The 18,523-nt window shown below is 40.6% G+C and overlaps 1 protein-coding gene and 1 long non-coding RNA gene across 13 annotated transcripts in view; one reads left to right on the forward strand and one right to left on the reverse strand.

Moving 5' to 3' along the window:
* The window catches only part of LOC118353369 (uncharacterized), a 29,538-nt gene extending 26,747 nt beyond the window's left edge, over nt 1-2,791 (forward strand). The window contains exons 4-5 of the long non-coding RNA XR_007408421.1: nt 1,797-2,107; nt 2,402-2,791. This is a non-coding gene — a long non-coding RNA (uncharacterized LOC118353369). The remainder of the gene's footprint in view (nt 1-1,796; nt 2,108-2,401) is intronic.
* Nucleotides 1-18,523, reverse strand: part of ATXN1 (ataxin 1) — a 413,020-nt gene that overhangs the window by 318,046 nt on the left and 76,451 nt on the right. The window lies entirely within an intron of this gene.

The raw sequence follows: 18,523 nt of genomic DNA on the forward strand, positions 1-18,523 counted from the left end.
ATCAGTGTTAATCATTTTCCAACATCCAGCTCAAGACAGCTGTCCTTCCAGAACTACTCTTGCTCCCTTTGCTCAAAGCTCCTTAGTCAGGAAACCCCATCCCTATGGGCTTACTTGTCCACTTCCTGATGTGGGGTAATGCAGCTTTTCCTTCATGAGTCTCGTCTTCTACAGCTATAAGTAGATGGTGAATGTTCTCAAGAGCTCCTGGAGAAGCTCACAGCACTTCCTACGTGCCAAACACAACATAGCATGCTTGCTTGTATTTTTCTTGATTGGGCGGAGACTAAAGAACACAGGAGTGTAATTTTATGTCAATTTTATTTTTAAACATCTTTAGATTCTTCAGTCCTAAGATTCTTCAGTCCTAAAATTAGCAATGGAATTCAGCCAGAAATTTTAGATATTTTTAAAGAGAATAGTAGTCTACAGTATAATCAATGGTGGTCACTGAAAACTCCATGCCAGTTTATTTGTGACATTCTCAGAGTAGACCGTTAGGTCAGTATACTAACTCTTGGCCAAAAAAAGGGGGTGGGGGTGGAACTGGAGTACTCCCAGAAATCCACCGACTGTATCTTACCCTTTCTAAGTGCTCAGCCATCCTTAATGATGTCTACTGAGTGCACTTCCATGTCCCATTGGAGTGTTCTGTGTATTTGTTTGCAACATGAATACCTAAACTGGCATGGAGCTTTTTAATGGGTATTACACCACAGACTAGAGACACAGAAGAATCCAACTCATTCTCTCAGCACCATAATTACTCTTGGAAAAATTATGCTACATACTTTGTATAAATGGTATGACCTAGGGGTGCCTGGGTGGCTCAGTTGGTTGAGTGTCCAAGTCTTGGTTTCGGCTCAGGTCATGATCTCAGGGTTCTGGGATAGAGCCCCGCATCGGGCTCCACACTCAGCACAGAGTCTGATTCTCTCTCTTCCTCTGCTCCTCCCCAGACTCACAGGCACTCTCTCCCCACCGCTCAAATAAATAAATAAATAAATAAATAAATAAATAAATAAAATATTTTCTAAAAATGGTATGATCTAGGGGATCCCTGGTGGCTCAGCAGTTTAGTGCCTGCCTTCGGCCTATGGCGTGATCCTGGAGTCCCGGGATCCAGTCCCACATCGGGCTCCCTGATGGAGCCTGCTTCTCCCTCTGCCTGTGTCTCTGCCTCTGTGTGTGTGTGTGTGTGTGTGTGTGTGTCTCATGAATAAATAAATTAAATCTTTTTTAAAAATCAAAAAAAATGGTACGATCTAATATCATGTAATAACAATATCCAATAATTCTTCTAGACTATGGCAAACTTACAAGGGCATTCCATTCTCCAAAACCGCCTTTCTCTCAGACCAACCAAATAAATTGGAAGCTTGTGATTTTGCAAGTGACATGGTTAGGAGCAGGCCTGTTTTGGTTTTTTGTTTTTTCCATGCCAAAATTCTGCACAGAAGAATGGGAAGCTACTGCAATGGTTCATCTCTAATTACTGTGACAGACTATCTAACTTAAAGACTGCGTTTCCATTTGTGAGCATCATCAATGGATTCACAGAACCATGCAAATTTTGGTCTTCCTCTGAAACCTAACAGCCCTGATCTTAACCTTCTTTATCATTCTTGGTGGAAATTTTCAACAACCACAAAGGTGGGGAAAAGGGTGTGTTGCATGCTGACTTTTTAGTCATATTTCCTGATGTTGCCATTTTAGTATACTTTAAATATTTACTTATGGCAAGATTTAAGTAATTATAGTTCATGGAGCACTGTTCTCTTTTTCTGTCTCCGTAGACCCTCTCTGTGTGCTGTACCACAAAAGAAAGTTCTCTGAATCACTGCCATTATTTTGTGAAGGGCTGATGTTCTTAACTTGGTGAGCAGTTCTCCCAGAGCTCTTGAAATCTGAAGTGAGCAATCTTAGACTGGCAAATTTTTTTTAACTGCCTTTCATATTACACTGAGACTGCTCTCAACTAACATTTCCTTTTTGTCTCCTTCCACATTCACATTGGTGATGCCCGCACACACCGCTGAGCACCTGTCATCTCAGACCACCCAAATGAAGCTGAAGGAGCCACTAGCCATGGCCCAACCAAGAAGGGGTAGGTTACAGGTTCAAAAGGAAAAAGAAGTGAAGTAATGCTGGATGGTAAGAAAGATTCAGAGGTCCCTTTTAGGGATCCATCAAGCCTATTCCTGGCACCCCAACATCACAGAGTGGCTGAAACTCAAAACTCCAGATTCAATACTCTGCCTCCCCTCACTTATTTCGCAAGTGAGCTGGTTCCAAATTCTTTCAATTCGACTTTCTGGTTCTACTGCTAGAGTCCTTCCCTTCCCACCACTCTGGCACCACTGCTTCTGCTCTCACCCACCTCTCTTGCCCGCCCACCTAGATTTTCGACTGCTCTCCTGGTCCTCTAACCAACTCTCCAGAGTGCCACCAAACAGATCTGGTGACTGCATTCCCCCAAACTGAAAGCCTTGGATAACTACAATATACTCTTCAAACTATCACTGAAGAGAAAGGAGCAATGCGAGCAACACGTCAGTGAATCACATGTGACCCCTACCACCCCTACCCTTTTGTTGAGAATGTACAATTGAGAAGAGATCTGAGGAACATAGATGTGGAGAATACGTAAAAGGCCAAGAACCAATGTTTCATTCACAGATTTTTTCCCCCTGGGTTTTTTGGCTCATCTATATTTTGGGTCAGTTTTGTGTTTTGTTTTGTTTTTTTTTAAAATAAAAAACAAAACTCAATTTGACTTTTAATCATTAAGAATAATCCTAGAAGCATGTCCTGTTAGGCGCTGCCAAGTTGCATTGATACGTTTCATTACTGCTTGAAAGGCCACATATTAAAAACACTACCAGAAGTCAAGTTAAAGAAAATGAAAACATAATGATCTGGGATATTTTTTTAAAGCAGTTACTAAAACAGAAACAAATGTTATTTTAAATCTCTGGCTCACTGTAAACTGACAAGATATGAATATGAATTCCACCAAGTAATGTACAACAACTGCTTCTCCTCCCCATAACCACATGCCAACAACTCCACTTTACATTTCATTTGGATTTTACATGTGGAACGGATCATCTAGATTACAAACCACCCCTCATTCAAGTAGATCCGCTCCAGCTAATTTTTGATATCGTGACATCATACGTCTAAAAAGCTTAGTAAATAACTATGCTTGAATCTGATTTGACAAAAAGTCACCACGTTTTAAATTTCTAAAGCAAGTGAGACACAATATCTGAAAAACTAAGGTGATGCCATCATTGTCAAGTGATGTTATCAAGTCATCCACACACTTCTTTTATGGTGCTTTGTAAGGAACTTCTGCTAGGCGCTTGTCTGGAGTAGAAAAAAACATACTGGATATGGATCATGCCCTCAGGAAGTTCATACTCCTTCCGGGAAGGCAATATATACACAAATGGCACATCCTCTTCATGGTACAGCAAGAGAACAAGAGATAAGCTTTGGAATTGCAGAGGGGGAAATCTCATTTTATGGAAGAAAGGGTCTCAGGGAAGGTTCCACAGGGAAGGGTGGGTGGCCTTCCGCACTGGATGGGCATTCTGAACTCATATTTCCATTCCTAAAATCAAAGTCCCAGGACTGGATCAAACCAACCAGTTTGTCCCTTGAGCTAACATACTCGGAGCAACTAATATGTGTTAAGAAATTCACAAATCAACAAACTCCAAGTGATAGCCTGGCTATAACTGGTTTAGAAAGGGCTTGGAGACTCATCGATGTTCCCAAGAGTCATAGTTCTCCTTAAATATTTGTAAGCCAAAACTGCGTTTAGATCAACATGATAATCACAATCACACAGAGAGTGTGACAGTCTTAACGAGAACAACCAAGGGTCAAAATCATTATGTATTCTGAATATAAATATGGTCTAAGACAATAAGGATTTGGATCCGCCAAAAACAAATCACATGTCCCCCAATATAACTGAAGTGACCAGAATGTCAAGAACTTAATATACTGTAATACACTTAATATACTATAATAAATATATTTATTCTGTCCTCCAACATCAATATTATGCAATGATTTCATTTTGCACTGTTGTTCAAATATATATTTGATTTAAAATAGCTATTTAACTATTTTAAACTATAGTTTTTAGCTAAGTGTAAAAAATTAAGAACCTTTATTGTTGAATGCATCACAGGAGACTGGCTCGCTAAAAGTACAACCCCTGGACCCGCCTGTGACCCACTTCATCAGGCTCCTCGGGCCCAGGAATCTGTATTTTCAATGAGCTCTCTCCTTACCCCCAAGTGAGGACAGGCTGCATATTTAAGTTTTCAACCCCCTTGCCCTGTACTGTCTTCCCCGACCTGCTTCCCTCTCCTTTCCTCTATAATTGTAATATGTCTTTGCCAATTTAAAGAATTACCTCTCAACATCCTCTGTGTGTTTTCTGTGTCACTATACATTGATTAAAAGGAAAATTGCTTCTAAAACACTGAAATTATATCACTGAAAAGAGGATGTCAGTAGTCCCTCCTTATCCATGGGAGATATGTTCTTAGACCCCCAGCAGATGCCTAAAACCACAGACCGTATCAAACCCTAAATATACTATGTTCTTTCCCATACATACATATCTATGACTAAGCTTATTTTTAATTGAATTATAATTAACATATACTATTATGTTACTTTCAGTTATACAAAACTGTGATGCAGTATTTTTCTACATTAGGAAATTATCACCAGGACAGGTCTAGTTACCATCTGTTGCAATACAAAGTTACTACAATATTACTGACTATATTCCCTATGCTGTAAATTACATACCTGTGACTTATTTATTTTATAACTGTAAGTTTCTATTTCTTAATCCCCTTCACCTGTTTCACCCATCCCCCTCCTTCTCTCCCCTCGGGAAACCACCAGTTTGTTCTCTGTACCTGAGCCTATTTCTATTTTATTTGTTCCTTTTGGTTTTTAGATATCACATATATATAAATGAAATCATGCGAAAAAATAAGTAAGTGAAATCATACTGTATTTGTCTTCCTCTATTTCACTTAGCAGAATACCCTCTACATCCATCCATGCTGTCGCAAATAGTAAGACCCCATTCTTTTTTATGGCTGAATAATATCCCACTGTGTGTGTGTGTGTGTGTGTGTGCGTGTGTGTGTGTGTGTGTATTTTATCTATTCATCTATTGATGGGCACTTAGGTTGTTTCCATATCTTGGCTATTATGAATAATGTTGCAGTGAATATGGGGATATATATTATTTATTAGTGTTTTTGTTTTCTTTGGATAAATACCCAGAAATGGAATTGCCAGAACCTATAGTTCTATTTTCCTCTTCTTTTCCTTTCTTTGGGGGGAGAGAGAGAATATTAAGCAGGCTCCATGCCGTAGAGCCTGAGGCAGGGCTCCTTCCCAGGACCCCAAGAACATGACCTGAGCCCAAATCAAGATCAGATGCTTAACTGCCTGAGCCATCCAGGCATCCCTATTTTTCATTTTTTGAGGAACCTCCATCATATTTCCCATGGTGGATACGCCAATTTACAGTCCCATCAACACTGCATGGGAGTTTCCTTTTCTCCTCATCCTTGTCATCACTTGCTATTTCTTGTGTTTTTGGTAACAGCCACACTGACAGGTGTACAGTGATACCTTGTTGTGGTTCTGATTTGCATTTCCCTGATGATGAGTGCTGCTGAACATCTTTTCATGTGACTGTGGGCCATTTCTATGTCTTCTTTGGAAAAACATGTATTTAAGTCTTCTGCCCATTTTTTAATCAGGTTGTTTACTTTTTTGTTATTGAACTATGTGATTTCTTTATATATTTTGGATATCAACCCCGTATCAGTTATATCATTTGCAAATACCTTCTCATTTAATAGGTTGTTTTTTGTCTTGATGATTTCCTTTACTTGCCAAAGGCTTTTTATTTGATGCAGTCCCATTTGCCTATTTTTGTTTTTGCTGCCCTTGCTTGAGAAGACAGATCCAAAAAGTATTGTTAAGGCCAAAGTCCAAGAGTTTACTGCCGATGCTTTCTTCAGGAAGTTATATGATTTTAGGTTTTACATTGTTAAGTCTTTAATTCAATTCGAGCTTGTATATGGCATGGATAGTGGCCTAGTTTCATTCTCTTGCATTAACTGTCCAGTTTTCCCAATACCATTTATTCAAGAAACTGTCTTTTCCCCATTATATGTTCTTGCCTCCTTTGTTCTAGATTAATTCACCATATAAGCAGGGGTTTATTTCTGGGCTCTCTTCTGTTCCATCGGCCTATATGTCTGTTTTTGTGCCAGTACCACACTAGTACCACACTGTTTTGATTTCTATAGCTTTGCAGTACAGTTTGAAATCAGAGGGATTATAATGCCTCCACTTTGTTCTTCTTTCTCAAGATGGCTTTGGTTACTTGAGGTTTTTTTTGGTTCCATACTAATTTTAAGATTATTTGTTCCCGTTCTGTGAAAAGTGCCATTGGTATTTTGATAGAACCCGTATTGAATCTGTAGATTGCTTTGGGTAGTATAGACATCGTAGCAATATTTGTCCTTCCAATCCACAAGCATGGAGTGTTTTTCCATTTCTTTGTGTCATCTCCAATATCTTTCATCAGTGCCTCAGAGTTTTTAGAGTACAGTTTTTGCACCTCTTTGGTTAAATTTATCTCTAGGTATTTTTAAAAATTTCTTTTATAGTTTTAATTTAAATTCTAGTTAGTTAACATATAATGCAATATTGGTTTCAGGAGTAGAATTTAGCAATTCATTGCTTACATGTAACATACAGTGTTCATCAGGTATTTTATTCTTTTTTATGTAACTAAGTGGGGTTGTTTTCTTAATTCCTCTTTCTGGTAGTTCACTATTAATATAGAAATGCAACAGATTTCTGAATATTAATCTTGTGTCTTGCAACTTTACTGAATTCATGTATTAGTTCTAATAGTTTTTTGGTGGAGGCTTTAGGGTTTTCTATGTACAGTATCATGTCATCTGTAAATAGTGAGTTTTACTCACTATTTTACTTCTTCCTTTTCAACTTGGATGCTTTTTATTTCTTTCTCTTGTCTCATTGCTGTTGACTAGGACTTCTAATACTATGTTTAATAAAAATGGCCAAAGCAGGCATCCTCATTTTGTTCCTATTCTTAGAAGAAAAGCTTTCAGCTTTTCACTATTGAGTATAATGTTAGCTGTGGGTTTGTCATATATGGCCTTATTTTGTTGAGGTACATTCCCTCTATGCCTGCTTTATTGACCGTTTTTATCATGAAACAATGCTGAATTTTGTCAAATGCTTTTTCTACATCTATTGAGGTTATCGTATGATTTTTATTCCATGTTTTATAAATGTGGTCTATCACACTGATTGATTTGTAGGTGTTAGACCATCCTTGCATTCGTGGAGTAAATCCCATTTAGTCATGGTTACATGATCCTTTGTTCTCTTTCTATTTCTTTAAATGTAAAGTTACATTGTGTATTTGAGATTTTTCTTATCCCTTTAGGTAGGTCTGTATGGCTATGAACGTCGCTCTTAGAAACGTTTTTGTACCACCTTGAAGATTTTGGAAGGTTTTATTTCCATTTTCATTTGTCTAAAATATTTTTTGACTTCCTCTTTCATTTCTTCATTCACCTATTGGTTGTTTAATAGCATGATGTTAATCATGTGTTCTTTTCTAGTTTTCTTATAATTAATTTCCAGTTTCATACGTTGTGGTCAGAAAAGATACCTTATATAATTTTAATCTTCTTACATTTATTGAGACTCATTTTGTGGCCTAACATGTGTTCTATCCTGGAGAATGTTCCATGTGCACTTGAGAAGAATCTGTATTCTGCTGTTTTTGGATGGAATGTTCTGTATGTATCTAGTAAGTGCATCCAGCTGGCATAATATATTATTCAAGGTCAATGTTTCTTTATTTAGATTTTCTGTTTGGATGATCTGTGTATCAATGTAAGTGGGTATTAAAGTCCCCTACAGGGATCCCTGGGTGGCGCAGCGGTTTGGCGCCTGCCTTTGGCCCAGGGCGCGATCCTGGAGACCCGGGATCGAATCCCACATCGGGCTCCCGGTGCATGGAGCCCGCTTCTCCCTCTGCCTGTGTCTCTGCCTCTCTCTCTCTCTCTCTGTGACTATCATGAATAAATAAATAAAATCTTTAAAAAAAAAATAAAGTCCCCTACAATTAGTGTATTGCTATTTCTCCCATTATTTCTGTTAATATTTGCTTATTATATTTAGATGCTCCTATGCATAAAAGTTTACAAATGTTTTATCTTCTTGTTTGACACTGACCTCTTTATCATTAAGTAATGCCCTTCTTTGTCTTTTGCTATACTCTTTGTTTTAGCCTATTTTGTCTGATAAAACTATTACTACCACAGCCTTCTTTTCATTTCCTTTTGCATGGTGTATTCATCCCTTCACTTTCAGTCTGAGTGTCTTTAAGTTTGAAGTGAGTCTTTTATAAGCAGGAGATAGAAGGGTCCTGGTTTTGTTTTTGTTTTTTAATTATCCATTCAGCCACACAATGTTGTTTGATTGGAGAATTTAGCCCATTCATATTTAACATAATTACTGATAGGTATGTACTTACTGGCATTTGGTAACTTTTCTGGCTGTTTTTGTCATTCTGTTCCTTTCTTCTTCTCTTTCTCCCTTCTCTTGTGCTTTGTTTTCTTTAGTGTTACATTTAAATGCCTTTCTCTTTTTTTTTCTTTTGTGTATTTACTATAAGTTTTTCCTTTATGGGGACTCCTGGGTGGCTCAGTGGTTGAGCGTTTGCCTTCAGCTCAGGGCACGCTCCTGGAATCCCAGGATCCAGTCCCACATCGGGCCCCCTGCATGGAGCCTGCTTCTCCCTCTGCCTATGTCTCTACCTTTCTCTCTGTGTCTCTCCTGAATAAATAAAATCTCTTAAAAAAAAGTTTTTTCTTTGTGGTTACAGTGATGTCCACATAGAACATTTTATGTATGTAACAGTTGATAGTAAATAAAGTGTGAACACATTCCAAAGTTTTATATTTTTATCCCCCTCCACATTTTATATCTTTGATATATCTTTTATGACACATTTTATACATTTTTATTCTATATCCCTTAATTATTATTGTATTTTTAATTAATTTTGTTACTTTTGTCTTTTACCCTTCATAGTTACGTTATAAGTAGTTGATCTGTTACTTTTATTCTTTATTTACCTTTTCCTATAAGATTTTTGCTGTAGTATGTTTTTGTATTACTGATTATTAATTATTGCCTTGCCTTTTTAACTCAGAGAAGTCACTTTACCATTTCTTGTAAGGCCAGTTCAGTAGTGATGAACTCCTTTAGCTTTCACTTATCTTAAAAACTCCTAATCTCTCCTTCAATTCGGAATGCTAATGCTACCAGCTAGAGACTTCTTGGTTAGCAGTTTTTTTTCCCTTTTAGCACTGAGAATACGTCACACCATTCTCTTCTGACCTGTAAAGTTTCTGCTAAAAAATCTGCTGGTAGCCTTATGGGGTTTCCTTTGTTATGTAATATGTTGCTTTTAATTCTGTTTTTAAGGTTGTCTCTTTATTCTTAACTTTTACTATTTTAATTATGATGTGTCGTGCTGTGTTTCTCTTTGTGTTCAAACTATTTGGAACTCTCTGGGCTCTGGACCTACATGTCTGTTTCCTTCCCCATATTAGGGAAGTTTTCAGCCATTATTTCTTCAATAATTTTTCTGGATCTTTCCCTCTTTCTTCTCCTTTTGGGGCTCCTATAATGTAAATGTTATTCCATTTGCTCATGTCCCAGAAACCCCTTAAGATATCCTTTCCTTTAATTTTTTCATTTTACTACGCTACCTGGGTATTTTCCCTTACTTTGTATTCTAGCTTGCTGATCCATACCTCTAGTTCATCCATTCTATTACTGAACACTCAAATGTATTTTTCAGTTCAGTTTGAACTTCTGTTTGGTACCTGCTTATGTTTTCTCTTTGTTGAAGTTCTTGTTGTGTTCATCCATTCTTCTTCTGAGATCAGCGAGCATCTTTATGATCATTACTTTATCAGGTAGAGTGCTTACTTTAGTTAAGGTCTTTTTCTAGGGCTTTGCCTTGTTATTTGGATGGGAACATAGTCCTCTGTCTCCTCATTTTGCGTGTGTGTGTGTGTGTGTGTGTGTGTGTGTATTAGGAGAAATGACTCCCTCCTTCAGTTTTGGAGTGGTCTTGTGTAGTGGCTGTTCCATGTAGCCCACAAGCTCAATTTTCCCTGGCTACCAGAGCCAGGTGCTCAATAGTCATCCTTTATGTATACTGCATGTGCCCACTGACTATGATAGTGGGATGGGTGCTGCATGGGGAGGGCGGAGCTTGGGCCCTTGCCAGATCAACTATAGCCAACCCACTGCATTGGGAGGGCAGCACTTGGGGCATTCACCTGGCCCAACTGCGGCTGAGCCACTGTGCAGGCAGTTTGGGGGTCAAGCCATTTGCCTGTCCAGTTGTCTCTGGACTGGGTGGGCCAGACTCCAAGCGGCCATCCAGACCTATTATGGCTTGGCTGCTATGAAGAGAAAGTGGGGCTCAGAGTGCTCGCCAGCTCTATTGTGGCTCATCCACTGCGTGGAGATGGCAGAGCTTGGGCACTTATCCCACCGGTTTTGGCTCAGCAGCTCTACAGGTTGGGTGGAGCTCAGGGTGTGAGCCTAGCCCTGGTGCAACCCCTGTGCTGCATGTGGTAGGCGCAGCATGGGGCACTCACCCAGCTTGGTTATGTTGCAGTGTGGGCAGAGCACACCCTCCAGTTCTAGCAGGCTAGAGGAAGGGTGCCAAAAACGGTACCTGTTGGCTCCTTCACCAGCAAGTTAGAATGAGATTGCAAAAATGTTGTCCACCAGCATTTCCATCCCTCAGATAAAGTCCCTGCAGCAGCAGCAACTTTAACATTAGTAAGTGAGTCTCTTTCACTTACGGTCTAGGTGTTTTTCAACCTTTTAATTTTGTGCTAGATCTCAGGGCAAGTGGGTTTGCATATGAGCCCTTAAGGAACAGGATCTCCACTCCTTGTAGTTCTATAATTTTCCTGGTTTTAATCCCCAGGATTTTCAAAACCTGAAGCTTCAGGGGCTTGTTTCTCTGGAGCCAGCCCCCAAGGTCAGGATGCCTGATGTGGGGCACAATCCCTTCAGTCCTCAAGGGAGTGTTCACAATTTTGGGGTCCTTCTAGCTTGTATGGTCACTGTGTTCAGGTTGGAGTCCCAGCTGAGGTTGTGTCTCTGCCTCTTTTCACCTCTGTGTGTCTCTTTTGTGTTTTGTTGCAGAGGTGCTGTTCATCTAGTTCTCAAGTGCTTTTCAGCAAAAAATTATTCCATATGCAGCTGTAAATTTATGTCCATGGGAAGAGGTCTTCCTATACTGCCATCTTAAACTCTCTCTTCTAATAAAGTTTCACTTATAAATCAGGCAGAGTAAGAATGTAATGACAATAAACAATAATAAAACAGAACTCTAACCATATACTATAAAATAAGAGTTATGTGGGCAGCCCGGTGGCTCAGTGGTTTAGCGCCGTCTTCAGCCCAGGGCGTGATGCTGGAGACCCGGGATCGAGTCCCACATAGGGCTCCCTGCATGGAGCCTGCTCCTCCCTCTGCTTGTGTCTCTGCCTCTCTCTCTCTCTCTCTCTCTCTCTCTTTCTCATGAATAAATAAATAAAATCTTTAAAAAAAAAAAGAGTTATGTGATGTGGTCTCCCTCTCAAAATATCTTAAGGTACTGTATCCACCCTTCTTCTTGTGATCAGGTGAGATGATAGAAGGCCTGTGTGATGAGATGAAGTGAGGTGAATGGGTTGGCATTTCAATGTAGCATTAGGCTAACGCTGACCTTCTGGTTATATGCCAGAAGTAGGATCATCTGTCTCTGGAACGCGGTTGACCACAAATAACTGAAACTATGGAAAACCATGGATAAAGGGAGCGGCAGGGGGGACTACTCTATTTCAAACAATTCTTATAATACCTCTTTTTGCATGTACCTAGCTTGAGTTAGCAAAATGTGGTACTGGCAAATGCACTGGGTTCTGTAGCAGGCAGAGAAATGCCCTCCTTTCAAAAATGTCCACATCCTAATGCCCATAACCTGTGAATGTTACCTTCCACAGAAAAAAAAGAATTCCACAATGCGATACAATTCAGAACCTTGCAGTGAACATCCTGGATCACACGGGTGGGCCCAGGGCAGCAGAAGAAGGAGGCAGAAGAATAAAGTGAAGTGAGCAGTGACTACAGGAGATGCAGTGTCACCGGCATTGAAGATGGAGAAAAGGCCACAAGCCAAGAATACAAGTGGCCTCTGGGAACCAGGAAAGGCTATGATATGGATTCACTCCATATGGGATGCAACCCTACACACACTTTGATGTTGGCCTGGTGAGACCCGGGCTGGATTTCTGACACACACAACTGGAAGACAACAAATGCGTGTTGTCTTAAGCCAGCACATTTATGCTACTTTGCTGTGGCAGCAGTGAAAATATGAACGCAGGTTCTCTGAAGAAAAAAGAAAGGTAAACACACAGGTTGTCTCTAACACAAAAGTCACGGCTCAGTGACACACACATTTTTCGGTCTTCCCATGAACATAAAGACAGAATCCCAAATATTCCCTGGGGTGCAACCAAGATATGACCCAAAGAGATTCAAACAACACTGTCACCGACTCTGTCCACTTCTCCCCTCATCCTACTCTTCTCACTCACCACCTGTGGCTTAGCTTCTCACCATCCACCATGACAGACTGATGAGTCACCTTGAAAAGAACAAAGAGGAGGGGGGGATGCCTGGGTGACTCAGTGGTTGAGCATCTGCCTTCAGTTCAGGTCGTGATCCCAGGGTCCTGGGATTGAGTTCCGTACTGGGCTCCCTGCAGGGAGCCTGCTTCCCCCTCTGCCTATCTCTCTTGGCTCTCTCTGAGGGTCTCTCATGAATAAATAAATAAAATTTAAAAAAAATAAAAGCACAAAGAGGAGGGGGTGGATGCCAGGGTTTCTCAGCTCCAGCACCATGGACATTAGGGGCCAGATAATTCTATTGTTGTGGGGACTGCTCTGTGCACAGTAGGATACTTAGCAGTATCCCTGGCCTCTACCCACTAGATGCTGGTCGCTACCCCTCTCTCCCATTTATGACAACCAATAATGGCAGGAGATATTGTCACATGTCCTCCGAGTGGGGGAGAGGTGGCCCCCAGCTGGGTTCCACTGGGTTCCATGAGGCATATGTCCATTCACCTAGCACTCCACTGCTCTCTCCATCAGTTCCCCCTGAAGGAGGGAGAAGCCTCCAGCATGTGTGTGTATATACTCTTACATCATAGCTGGTCTCATTCAAACTAGTTTCCCCTGAATTCCGTCTGTTTGGCATTTTAAAACAGCTCCAAGTCAAAACTCAACCACAGGCTTTTTTAATGGCCCAGCTACACTTATTCCCAGCCACAGGCAACGGAAACATGGCTGTTCCACAATGACCCACAACCCAACCCTGCCAATGAGCTCACAATCCATTCTCCTGCTACAGAGGCGAACTAAGCCAAAGCTCACTGTTTGACTGTTACAAGCAACTTTCTAAAGCCTTCTGCAACTTTGTTACCTAAACATCATTAATAAAAGTCTCTTCCATCAGAAGGTCTAACACGGCATAAATCAAATTGGAGATGACCGAAAGCCTGATGGATGACAGAACAGATGTTCTGGAATCAGATCTTGGGAAACAGCCACTGTCTGGAAATTAGGTCCTCGGTAAGTTCTCTCTAAGAAAAGGACTTAAACAAAGGCGTTAAAAGATCCTGTTTTACGCAATTCTTAATCCTGCTCAGACTTCCCTCTGGGTTTCAAAATAACAAAACAGTAAATGGGAAACACAGGTCCTGTTCTTTCTGGAATCCGAAACAAAACTACCGTTTCCGAGATGGGACGTGAAATTCACAGGATCACACTTAGTCTGAGTGATGGCCACAGCCACTCTGAGCCCCGTGAGGTCTCCACGGAGGTGGCTCCCGGAGCTGCAGTGACTTTACAGAATGTCCTTCCAGGAATGTTAGCATATACACACCCCTGGTGCCTACCAGTGACCAAGGACTCTTTAACGGATCAGTTAACCACAGTCTTTGTAGACTGATCCTCCATCAACGACTGCCATGCCAATCCTAAGACTTTAGAATTTCACGTTTTTCTCTTAGAGGCCTTTCTCCAACTATACAATATTCTTATAAAGCCTGAATATAAGATCATGTGACTCTGAAGATCTAAGAGTCAAGGTCCTAAACTAAACACCATACTCATTATGGATTCTACTCCTACTTTTTTGTAATGATACTGCCTCATGGCAGTCAACACTGGTAGCCACAGATACACTGTCAACTCATTTCAAAGATGTGAAATCCAAGCATTCATGACAAGCAGTACACAGGAGGAGGGAGGGGACAGAGTAAGAAGTTTCAGGGGGTAGTGGGGATAAACATTATATGATATTTAAAACTAGGGTAGGGGAACCTGGCTGGCTCAGTGGTTGAGCATCGGCCACTCAGGGCATGGTCCCCGGGGTCCTGGGATCGAGTCCCGCATCTGGCTCCCTACAGGGAACCTGCTTCTCCCTCTGCCTCTGCCTCTCCCTGTGTATCTCTCATGAATAAATAAATAAAATATTTTTTTTAAAAAACTGGGATATAGCACACTGTGGGGAATGAGGAGGATGAGGTAGGAACAGGGAGAAAGAACTTGGACATCACCAGGCATTGTCTCTAATATGCAAAAATAACAAATTCCAAAGGGCTGGATTATGAATGAAAACTTCAAGACAGGTTAAGACTGAGCCTCTGTCTCCAACCCAGCTACTCACATCAGGCCAGTAATGACTCCACCACAGTAGTAATAAAACAGCAAGGGTGAGTGAGTTTGCAATCCGCTGAAAACATATACAAAGCTAAGATTCTGAAAAGATTATTTACTAGCCCACACTCCCGGCTTTTATATGGCTAGTTGAGAAGAGCAGGGGAATGCTCTTAAGTGGATTGAGCTACAGGTTTTAAGTCCCTGCCAGATTTAATATCCCACAACTATAAATTTCTACTTTGAAAGTTACTCAGGTATACGACACACTTCTATAAAAATAATGTATAAAGTAGCTCCTTATTTCCAAGCCCACAATTACCAGCATATGAAACCAACTTCTTGTTGATCTTAGCACTGGTTTATATATCCTTTTAGCTGTTAGGGAAATTGAAACATCTTATTTCTTCATGCAACAGTTGCTGAGTGCCTACTTTGTGCTAGACCCCAAAATACATATGAATAAAACATGGTCCCCACACCGTTCATCCAGTGGTGGGATAATAGCATCAAAGAATGAGCCAAGGTTATAAGAGGAAAAGAGCACAGGTGGAAGAATGGATATTTTTTTCTACAAAAAGAGTATCAATTTGGCTTTCTTACCCTGATTCCCAACTCACAAATTGTATTTTCTATTGTGGATCACTCATGGTGACAAAAGAATCTCACTATGATTCTTCTGGGTTGGAAACATCTCCCTGACAAACTTAGCTATGCCATTGGCCTCTATTTCTGGAACATTCAGCTGACGAAGAAAAGTTGTACACCAGCATCAATGATTCCATCACGGTAGCTGGAATATCATGGCCAATTTCATCCTCTGTTCAAGCCCCATCTACAATATTTTGTAGGTGTAGGAGTGTAGGTGTCATTTTGCTAGTTTATTTTATTTTCACTTACTAGCTAGCGGGTTTAAAAAAAAAATCGATGACTAATGTCTGAGTGGCTGCCGTGAGCAAAGCACCACGGGAAATGTAAAAAGGAATCAGCGTTTGTCCTCCTCCTTAAAGAAGCTTTCCACCCTGAGTTGGGGAGGCAGATATGTAAACAAACACAATGAGGTGTGAATCAAGAGGCATGTGGTGAGTGCTGGGAAGTGACAGGCAGTGAACTTTGCAGGGAGATGGCACCAAGTTGGAACACAGGTATCCATGAAGTATGGGGTGGGGAGGAGGAGTCTTCTATTTTTAAATGCCCTCTATAGTAGGATTTTTCTCCAAATTTTGTTTATTTGGCCCATTTTACTTGTATCCTGCTTCACTCACACCAGTGAAGGTGGTCCTGTGCACTGTAGTTTCTTGAGGTTTACAACTCAGTTAAATTCAACACAAACACTTGTCCTTTGAAGCAGCTAAAATGTTCACCTACATTTGTTTCTCTCTGGATGGGTAAGTGTGAAAGGGAGCAAAAGACAACTGGTAGCAACTCGGATATAATTGTTTATCTTCTAGTACTGCTCTTCACTCATTCTATTTTCATCCGTCATCACGACCTGTTTTCCGCATTTACTGTGCCCTTAAAATTTCTGTGAAATTTTAAGAAATTCAATGGTTGTCAGGGAGCCTGGCTGGCTCAGTTGGAAGAGCATGTGCCTCTGGATCGCAGGGTTGTGAGTTCGAGCCCCTAGTTAGGTGGAGAGATGATGACTTCAATAAATAAAACTTAAAAAAAAATTGAATGGTCATCAGACCGTGTTTGGTGCATGACGAGATTTTTTTTCTTGCAACTTGTTTTTTAAGATTTTACTTATTTATACATGAGAGACACACACAGAGAAGCAGAGACGTAGGCAGAGGGGCCAATGTGGGACTCGATCCCAGGACTCTGGGATTACGACCTGAGCCAAAGACAGATGCTCAACCACTGAGCCACCCAGGTGTCCCTTTCTTGCAACTTTTACCCATCCATGCTATCTGCCTAAACAGACCTGCCGCTTGAACCAAAACGCTGTTTGCTTGTCCATTTTTCTAATTCTGGCAATAACGTTTGATGTATCTCTTACTTGCCATACTTCTTTGTAATCTGGCTTCTTGGGTGTTTGGTTTAATTTCTTCTGATTTTGAGAAAATGTATATGTTTGTATCACAGAGGTCTTAACCAACTCCCAAATATCCTCGGGTTGTTTTGGAAAATCTTATTTTCAAATTCATATTAACAATGTAATTTTCTACTTACTCCCCATTAGTTATTATCACTTCCATTCTATCTTATATTAAAAGGTGGCTCTTAAGTCAAAATGTTAATTTCTTATCTATAGCTGGTTAGATACTTAGCTGCACAGAGAACCTGGCTGTCTTTTGGCTGGTACTCCTTTCCAGCTAAAACTGAGAAACCAAAGACAGAAAGCCATGGAGGAACACAGAGTGGGGAGTTTAGACAGACTTTTACAGAATATTTGTACTATTTTTTTCTAAGAGATCTGAATATTCAGTATACTAGTCATTTTCTGGTTTGAATATAAGTATCCACCAATCTTTCAATTTCACACACACACACACACAAAATCTGTGGGATTTAATCCACCAAAAGGAAGAGAGGGGAGTAGGAAAGGAAAAGATGAAAAGTAGGGACAAAGGGAGGAAAAAACAGTAGAGTACCATTTTTACATGGGCGGTTAAGTTCCAAAGTTAAGCGAAAGTCATATGTAATCCAAATTGACTCTGAAAATCCCTTAACTTGCCCCTAAGATGCTGCAAACATGATTTTGGCCATACAACTTTTTACGGGAACTTTCACGTGTACTAGAGTCCCGGAGCTACTGAGTTAGATGGCAGGAAGCATCACTTGATGCTCAAGACCTTCTTGTGGACCTCAAGAACTCACTTGAGGTCCACACATCAACGTCTGAACACCTAACCACCCCCTCTTGAAAATAAACAATCCATCTCTGCAATTAAATTCAGAGATTAGATGAAGGATGGTAAAGCATTAGTGCTTTCGGGCAGATTTTGCTCCATTCTGTTTTAATATTAAGCTTCTTTAACCTTAATGCATATTAATACACTTATGATTGTTGTAGTTAAAGGAATTGTGGCTTCATATCTTAGGTTCCTAATGCAGCAGTATCAAGAGTAACTTTAGAAACAATTTCTTTAAAAAATTCGTAATCTGGTTGCTGTGTAAAAAAGGTTAAAAATAAATCAGGTAGTAAGACTCTGACAAAATATGTAGAATTTAAATAAGTACGGGGGGACGCTGTCCTGCCTCCTTGTTCTGCACCCCAGCTTTGGGTGCAGAACACCCCATTACTCACTAGAAATGGGTGGAATGGAGGGCCCGGGAGGAGAGCTGCAGGCAGCCTTGGGTCAAGGTGGTGACCTTAACATCTATTGCTTTCAAGAGCCCCGGAAAGGCCCATTAGCCCCCCAAACATCTCTGTGTATCCCCTTCCTTTTCTTTTCACTTCCTAACCCACAGTGCGCTGAGCTCTGGAAGAAATTCTCAGCCACCCTGCTTTTCCAGATCACACCTTCCTCCAGGAGAGCTAACAAGTTACGATACAAATGGCAAGATGTGTAGTACATTCACCAGATCCTCCAAGGAAGAAAAGGCCCACCACAGCTCCAACACGGGGGCGAGGGCATGTCACCCAAGAGGAGGAGGGAAGGATG

Source organism: Canis lupus, chromosome 35 (genome assembly GCF_003254725.2).
Source record: "Canis lupus dingo isolate Sandy chromosome 35, ASM325472v2, whole genome shotgun sequence".
NCBI lineage: Eukaryota > Metazoa > Chordata > Mammalia > Carnivora > Canidae > Canis > Canis lupus.